This window comes from Chionomys nivalis, chromosome 3, assembly GCF_950005125.1.
Source record: "Chionomys nivalis chromosome 3, mChiNiv1.1, whole genome shotgun sequence".
Taxonomy (NCBI): Eukaryota; Metazoa; Chordata; class Mammalia; order Rodentia; family Cricetidae; genus Chionomys; species Chionomys nivalis.
In genome coordinates this window covers 93,544,493-93,553,033 of record NC_080088.1, presented here as the reverse complement: position 1 = coordinate 93,553,033, position 8,541 = coordinate 93,544,493, and positions in this window count along the sequence as shown.

Below are 8,541 nucleotides of genomic sequence, written 5' to 3'. Positions count from 1 at the left end.
CCATCTATAGTGAGATCTGGTGCCCTCTTCTGATATGCATGCATATGTGCCGGTAGAATTCTGCATAAATAATAAATAAATAAATAAATAAATAAATAAATAAATAAAATTTTTAACAAAAAAATGTTTGTGAGCAAAGTGAAGAATGTATGTGAACACCCTGGCAGTGCGGCAGAGAGCCCGGCTCAGCCGCAGGAACATGCCTCCTGATGCCAGGCAGTGCCCACAGTGTGGGGGCTTACTGTCATGTCAGAGCTGCTGTAACCACCGAAGGCCAGCACGATGGCTCAGTGGGTGAAGGAGCTTGCACAGCAAGCCTGGTGACTTGAGCTGAATCTCCAAACACACATGAAAATGGAAGGAAAGGACCAACTCTATAAAGTTATCCTCTGACCTACATATGTATACCATGCCATGCTTGCCCACACAGACATACCATGCACACACATACACACAATAACAAATAAAATTTAGATTAAAAAAAGATAAACCAGTGTGGTGGCGCAGGCCTTTAATCCCAGCACTCAGAAAGCAGAAGCAGGTGGATCCCTGTGAGTTCAAGGTCAGCCTGGTCTACACAGTGAGTTCTAGGGTAGCTGAGGCTGAGAAGAGAAACCTTGACTCAAAACAAAAACAAACAAATAAAAAATAAAGAAAGGTCTGTTTACTCTACTAGATCTGAGTGATAAGGTGGCCCAGTTCAACCTCTGAGACCTTCTGAGTACTTCCTTGGGGGAAGGTTGGACAGAGGAGCCCCAGAACCTAGGAAAGGGTGCTGGAAACGACCCAGAGAAGAACAGCAGCTGCTGCGGTCTAACTGCCCCAGTGGCAGGAAGCAGCTGTCCCCATCAGCCAACCTGGGCCTCATACTGCTGAGCCTGGCAGTGGACAGTGTCCCCAGGGCTCTGTGGCTCCCTGCATGGGCCTAGCGTCTCCAGCCCAGCTCTGCCCGCATTACTTACATTTACTCCCCTCTCTGTGATGCCAGCTTCAATGCCTGCAGTCTTCCTTCCCTCTCATCCCTGCTGGAACTCCTTACCATGTGAGGTTCCATATGGCAATGCCAAGATAGGCCCTGTCAGAAGCCCTCCTAGCAGGGCCAGGGTGCCTAGGAAGCTCTGTCATATAAGGAGCAGATGTCGGGCCTGCCCTAACATCCATTCAGGGACATGAGAAGTAGGGACACCTGAAGATGAGGAAAGAATTCAGGAAGTCCAGACTTACGTGCTCAGCATCTCACCCAGGGCCTGGACTTCATCCTTTCCATCAAAAGTTAAGCTAATAGGACCACTGGTGATTCCTAACCACTCCTATAGTCTCCCCTTCCTTGCTGGACAGCCAACTCTCTCTCCAAAAAACTTTGGGCAAGTTGGTACATCTCTGCCAATGCAAACCCAACCCTTCAAGGGACCACTAACCCTCATACACCAATCAGCCTTCCTGTGTGAGCTGTGGCCATAATCCACCAGGAATGAAGAATTTTCCTTTTTTGGTGTTTTGAGGCAGGGTTTCAAAACTGTGTAATTCTGCCTGTCCTGGAAGTCACTCTGTAGACCAGGCTAGCCTTGACCTCACAGAGATCTGTCTGCCTCTGCCTCATGAGTCCTGGGATTAAAGGAGTGTGCCCCCATGCCCAGCTAAAAGAAGACATTTTAAGGAGACTTGTGACCTTCCTGTTGACTATCAGACTGTTGAAACAATGGGCCCTAAGAAGTTGGAGTTCTTAGGGAGTGATGGATCAGGGATGGGCAGGGACCACGCCTTGATTGGGACTCTTTAGCTACACATCCCCCTGCCCTCTGTTTAAATGTAAACCTCGTGGCTGAGGAAATGGCTCAGCCACTACAATACCTACATGGCAAATCCGAGGACGTGAGTTCAGATCCCCGGCACCTGGGTAAAAGCCAGAGCAAGAGCAGGGTATGGTGGAACATGTCTTTAATCCCAGCACTCAGGAGATAGACACAGAGGCAAAGGTAGGCTGATCTCTGTGTTTGAAGCCAGCCTGGTCTACATAGAGAGTTCCAGGCCAAGTAGTGAAATGAGACAAGATGGAGGGGTTAGAGAGATGAAGGATGACCTGAGTTTAATCCCAGGACCCACATAGTAGGAGGAGAGAACTGTCTCTAGAGAACTCTGTTCTGGGGCTGGAGATATGGCTCAGTGGTTAAGAGCACCGGCTGTTCTTACAGAGGACCTGGGTTCAATTTCCAGCATCCACATGGCAGCTTACAATCATATGCAAATCCAGTTCCAAGAAATCTGATGCCCTCTTTTGATTTCTGCAAGCACCAGGCACACATGTGATACACATGCATACATTCAGGCAATCACTCATACACATTACAAAAAAATAAATAAATCTTGGAAAAATAAAATTGTCTTCTGATTACCACATGCATATTGCGACAGCCATTCACAAACACACACATGCACACACAATAAATAAATGTAATGGTAGAGGGGCTGGAGAGATGGCTCTGTGGCTAAGATCACTGGCTTCACTTCTGGAAGCCCCGAGTTTGATTCTTAGCACCCACATGGCTGCTCACAACTGTCTGTAGCTTCAGTTACAAAACAAACACCAAGCAGGAATGTGTTACATAGGCACAAACACAGGCAAAAAAAAAAAACAAAAACAAAAACAAAAACAAAATAACAAGCACACACACACACAAAAAAACACTAAAAATTGTTCTTTAAAAAAGTAGAAAAGTGGGGGCTGGAGAGATGGCTCAGAGGTTAAGAGCACTGATTGCTCTTCCAGAGGTCCTGAGTTCAATTCCCAGCAAGCACAGGGTGGCTCACAACCATCTGTAATGAGATCTGGTGCTCTCTTCTGGCCTGCAGGCATATCTGCAGACTGAACACTGTGTATGTAATAAATAAAGAAATCTTTTTTTTTTAAAGTAGAAAAGTGAAACTGGAGAGATGGCTTGGGGGTTAAATGCCTGTGCTGTTCTTTCAGAGGACCAGAGTTCAATCCCCAGCACCCACATCAGGGCGGCTGATAAACTCCTGTAACTTCAGCTCCTGGGACATCTGACATCCCATGGCGTCTGTCAGCCTCCGCACTCACGTGTATATACCCACACAGATGGAAATATACATATATTTAAAATAATAAAAATAAAAAATTAAAAGGTAGATGAGCCAGGTGTGGTGACACACGCCTTTAATCCCAGTACTCTACAGGAAGAGGCAGGAGGATCTTTGTGAGTTTGGGGCCAGTATGGTCTACATAGCAAGTTCCAGGACAGCCAAGACTACATGTTTTGTTTTTTTTTTTTTTTGGTTTTTCGAGACAGGGTTTCTCTGTGGTTTTGGAGCCTGTCCTGGAACTAGCTCTTGTAGACCAGGCTGGTCTCGAACTCACAGAGATCCGCCTGCCTCTGCCTCCCGAGTGCTGGGATTAAAGGCGTGCGCCACCACCGCCCGGCAAGACTACATGTTTTGAAAGACACTAATTTAAAAAAAGAAAAGGTAGAAAAGCAACGGGAGAAGGCACCTGATGTGGATCTCTACCTGGCCCCCAACACGCACGTGTACCCACACCTATATGTGCCCAAGCTTTTAACCACTGAGTCATTTCTCTAGCCCTTCTAGATTTGCTCTTGAGGTAGAATCTCACACCGTATGCTCAACCTTCGAATTCTTTTGCCTTAGCTTCCTACGCCTGGTGGAACACAAGTATGCCAGCACAGCCGGTTTGAAACAATCGTCATGTTACTGTCCCCAGGCCACTGGGTCAGTGCAATGGCTATTCTTGGTTGTTAAATTGACTGCATCTGGAATGAACTAAAGTCTGAATAGCTTGGGTACACCAGTGAGGGTTTTTTTTTTTCTTAATAAAATCATTCAAAGTTGGAAGAGACACTTTTAATCCAGATCTTTTTTTTTGGGGGGGGGGCAGGGTTTCTGTGTGTAGCTGTCCTGGAACTCTCTCTGTAGACCATGCTGGCCTAGAAGGCAGAGATCTGCCTGCCTCTGCCTCCCAAGTGCTGGGATTAAAGGCATGCACCACCCCTACCACCCCTACCACCCCCACCACCCCCACCAGCCCCACCAGCCCCACCAGCCCTCCACCACCACCCTGGCCAGCCTCGATTCTTATAGAACCCAGAACCAGCAGCCCAGGGATGGCACCACCCACAATGGGCTGGGCTCTCTCCCACTGATCACTAATTGAGAAAATGCCTTACAGCTGGGTCTCATGGAGGCATTTCCTCAACTGAGGCTCCTTCCTCTCTGATGACTCCAGCTTGGGTCAAGTTGACACAAAACCAGCCAAAAACATTCAAGTTTCATCTTTGGTCTCAGTTTACTGACGTGTCAAATGGATACTCAGGAGTGTTGCTGAGAGGCCCAGGGGGAACTTCATAGTGGAGAGGCCTGGAATCGTGCCCTGGATGTGTGGATCCTTCCCCAGCCTCTCTGCCCGTTAAATTTAGAATCAGTTTCTCTGTCTAGGAAGCCTCCTGCTGGCTGGGTCTCAGAGCCTTAAACCAGCAAGATGTCTGTGTCCCCCGAGAGAGCAGCTTGGTGCCCATCTACAGTCCAGGGAAGTGTCCAGGATTTCCTCTGCGGAAGAATGTTCCTAACAGGGGGCTAATTAAATTCCCTGCTGCAATGTTCCAGCAGCAACAGCAGCAGCAGCAGCTTCAGGAAGCCCATGAGTGAGGCATAATGGTGCATGCCTGATATCTCATCACTGAAGGGGCTGTGGAAGGAAGATTTTGAGTTCTGCTCCAGCCTGGGCTACAGAGCAGGATCTTGTCTCAAAAATCCAAGGGGCTGGAATAAAGAGATGGCTCAGTTAGTAAAGTGTTTGTCATGGCCTCAGGGTTCATATTTTTTCAAAGTATTTGTTAAATGATAAATAGTTCCCAATTCTTCATGATTGTAAAAGTAGAGGAGGCTAGGGGGTGTGACTCAGTGGTAGAGCACCTGCCTAGAATCCCCAAGTGAGGGGATGGGGTGTGGCTCAGTGGTAGAGCCCCTGTCTAGAATCCCCCAGTGAGGGGCTGGGGTGTGGCTCAGTGGTAGAGCCTCTGCCTAGAATCCCCTAGTGAGGGGCTGGGATATGGTTCAGTGGTAGAGCACCTTCCTAGAATCCCCTAGTGAGGGGCTGGGATATGGTTCAGTGGTAGAGCACCTTCCTAGAATCCCCCAGTGAGGGATTGGTGTGTGGCTTAGCAGTAAAGCACTTCCTTAGAATCCTAGGTTTCTATCCCTAGGACCAGAGGCGGGGCCAGGCAGCCAGGGTCCAGCAGCCTCTGCACTTGACACCTGAGACCTGTCGTGCAGCTAGCCTCCAGCCGTGGGCAAACTCTGCCTGACAAGCGGAAGCCCAGAGAGCAACTTTGGCCAGGGACTGGGACCTACTTTTCAACAATTGTCTGAAAATAGCCCAGGAAGCTCACGAGGAAATGAATCCTCGTCATGATCATGGGGAGGGGCAGTGGGACAGGAGGAGTCATTGACACTGGCAGCACGCAGAGGAGGTACCTCCAGGCCTCCTGACCTCAAAAGAATCTTGTGCGCCGGGCGGTGGTGGCGCACGCCTTTAATCCCAGCACTCGGGAGGCAGAGGCAGGCGGATCTCTGTGAGTTCGAGACCAGCCTGGTCTACAAGAGCTAGTTCCAGGACAGGCTCCACAACCACAGAGAAACCCTGTCTCGAAAAACCAAAAAAAAAAAAAAAAAAAGAATCTTGTGCACTGGTTTGTCAGCCCTGGATCCCAAATGCCTGGGGGAAAACAACTAAGAAATCAGGGTTGGAAGGGGGCATCAGATCTTCTGGAACTGGAATTATAGACAGTTGTAAGGCTCCATGTGGGTGCTGGGCACCAAAACTGGGTCCTCTGAAAGAGTAGCAAGTGCTCTTAACCGCTGAGCCATTTCTCTACACTGTTCTTTGATTGTCATGTGCATATGTGTATGCATGTTCGTATGTACAGGTGCATGCGTGTGTACATATGAATGTAAAGACCAGAGATGAACTTCAGGGTCATTCCTCAGGCTTCATATGTGTATACATGTTCATATGTACAGGTGCATGTGTGTGTACATATGAATGTAGAGACCAGAGATCAACTTCAGGGTCATTCCTCAGGCTTCATATGTATGTATGTACATATACATATATATGTATATATTAAGATTTTGTTATTCATGTATTTTATGTATCTGAGTGCTCTGTCTTCATTCACACCAGAAGAAGGAATCTGATCCAATTACAGATGGTTGTGAGCCACCCTGTGGTTGCTGGGAATTGAACTCAGGACCTCTGGAAGACAACCAGGTGCTCTTAACCACTGAACTCCAGCCCCATCCTCCCTTTAAGAAAAAAGGATTGTTTTGCCGGGTAGTGACAGTGCACACCTTTAATGCCAGCACTCAGGAGGCAGAGGCAAGTTGGAGGTCAGTCTGGTCTACAGAGCGAATTCCAGGACAGCCAGGCTTACAGAAAGAAACCCTGTCTCAGAAAATGAAAAAAGAGTTGTTTTTACTTTTATTTTTTAGTTATGTGTATGTGGAGAGGGTATGTGGATGTGTGTACAGGTGCTCTCAGTGGTCAGAGGCATCAGAATCTGCTTGGAGCTGCTAGAAACCAAATTCAGGTCCTCTACAAGAGCAGCGCACATCCTTAGCTGCTGAGTCAGCTCTCCAGCTCCTGTCTTGTTTGTGGAAAACAGGGTCTTTCACTGGCCAGGAACTCACTGATTTGGCCAGGCAGGCTGACCAGTGAACCACAGGGGTCTGATTGTCTCTGCTTCCCCAGAGCTGAGATTACAAGCAGAAGCCACCGTCCTGGGTTTTTCTGTATGTGAGATTAAAACACAGGATTCAGGACCAATAGAACTATCTCTCCAGCCTTCTTTTCTTTTCTTCGTAGAAAATTAAAAGCATGTGTGTGTGTGCATATGTGTGTGTGTGTCTGTCTGTCTGTCTGTCTGTGTGTGTGTGGAGCGCGCACACGCGCACACATACACACACACAGACAGACATGCATGTGCCATGGTGCACGTGTGGAAGTCAGAGGACCGCTTTGGAAGTCAGTTCTTGGTTTCCATCCTGCTCAAGCAGTGTCTTGCTATCATTTCTGCAGTATTGCATACTCCAGGCTACCTGGTCTGGAGTTCTGGTTAATCCTCCTGTCTATTGTTTCTCATCTCCCCACAGGAATGCTCGGATTAAAGATGTGTCCCTCTGCATCCAGCTTTTTACACGGGTTCCAGAGTTGCCAGGCTTGTGTGCTAAGTGCTTTAACTGCCAGAGCCACCTCACCAGCCACCTCACTTCTGTTTTGAGACAGGGTCTCATTGTGTAGCCCAGGCTGTCTTCAAATTCAGGTCCCGTGATGGCTATTCTTGCTTGTCAACTTGACTGTGTCTGGAATTAACTAAAACCCAAATGATTGGGCACATCTGTGAGAGATTTTTTTTTAAAAAAAGATTTATTTATTTATTTATTATGTATACAGCATTCTCAGATTTCTGTCTGCATGTATGGCTGCAGACCAGAAGAGGGTACCAGATGCCATTACAGATGCTTATGAGCCACCATGTAGTTGCTGAGAATTGAACTTAGGACCTTTGGAAGAACAGTCAGTGCTCTTAACCGCTGAGCCATCTCTCCAGCCCTGAGGGAATTTTTTTTTTTTAAAGTAAATCATTTGAAGTGGGAAGACCCACATTTTTCTCAGAGAGGGGTTCATGACAGGTTTTCTCTCTGTAGCCCTGGCTATCCTGAAACTCAATCTGTAGACCAGGCTGGTCTTGAACTCAGAGATCCTGCCTCTGCCTCCAGAGTGCTGGGATTAAAGGCGTGTGCCATCATGGCCTGGCCTGGGAAGACCCACTTCTAATGCAGATCCTTGAGGTGGGAGGATCCACCTTTAGTCTGGACCACACTTTCTACTGGCAACCTATATAAAGGACATGTAAGCATCCCCCCATTTTACACACATGCGCGCGCGCGCGCGCGCACACACACACACATTATAGGCTCTGTTCCTCTAATTCAGGTCCCCTCACTGGAATGACAGGCCTGGCCCATCACACTGAGCACAGGCTCTTTCATCTACTAATAGCTCCAAGGCCACGTCACAAGGGCAAACAGAAGTTCAGGTCTCAACATGTGGCTCTGGAAGCTGGAAGGCATCAACATTTAGACCGTAGAAGGCCGTGGGAGGGATTCCTGACAAACTGGACCGTGCAGAGACTAGCACAGCACCCCAGAAGTCAGAGCCAAGTCGAAGAGTTCAGAGGAGCTTGACTAGAGTCAGACTGGGAATAGTGGGCATTGGAGGAGCATGTCTGTCATCCCAGCATACAGGAAGCTGAGGATGGACTGTCTCAAAGAAAAGGACTGGGACTGGGGACATAGCCCAGTCAGTAGAGTGCTTGCTTACCATGCACAGGGTTCTGGGTTCTAGTCCCAGAACTGTATAGACCTAGGGTGGTGGCACACACCTGTAATCCCAGAGCTTGGGAGGTAGAGGCGGGGGGATCAGAAGTTCAAGACCGTCCGAGGCTA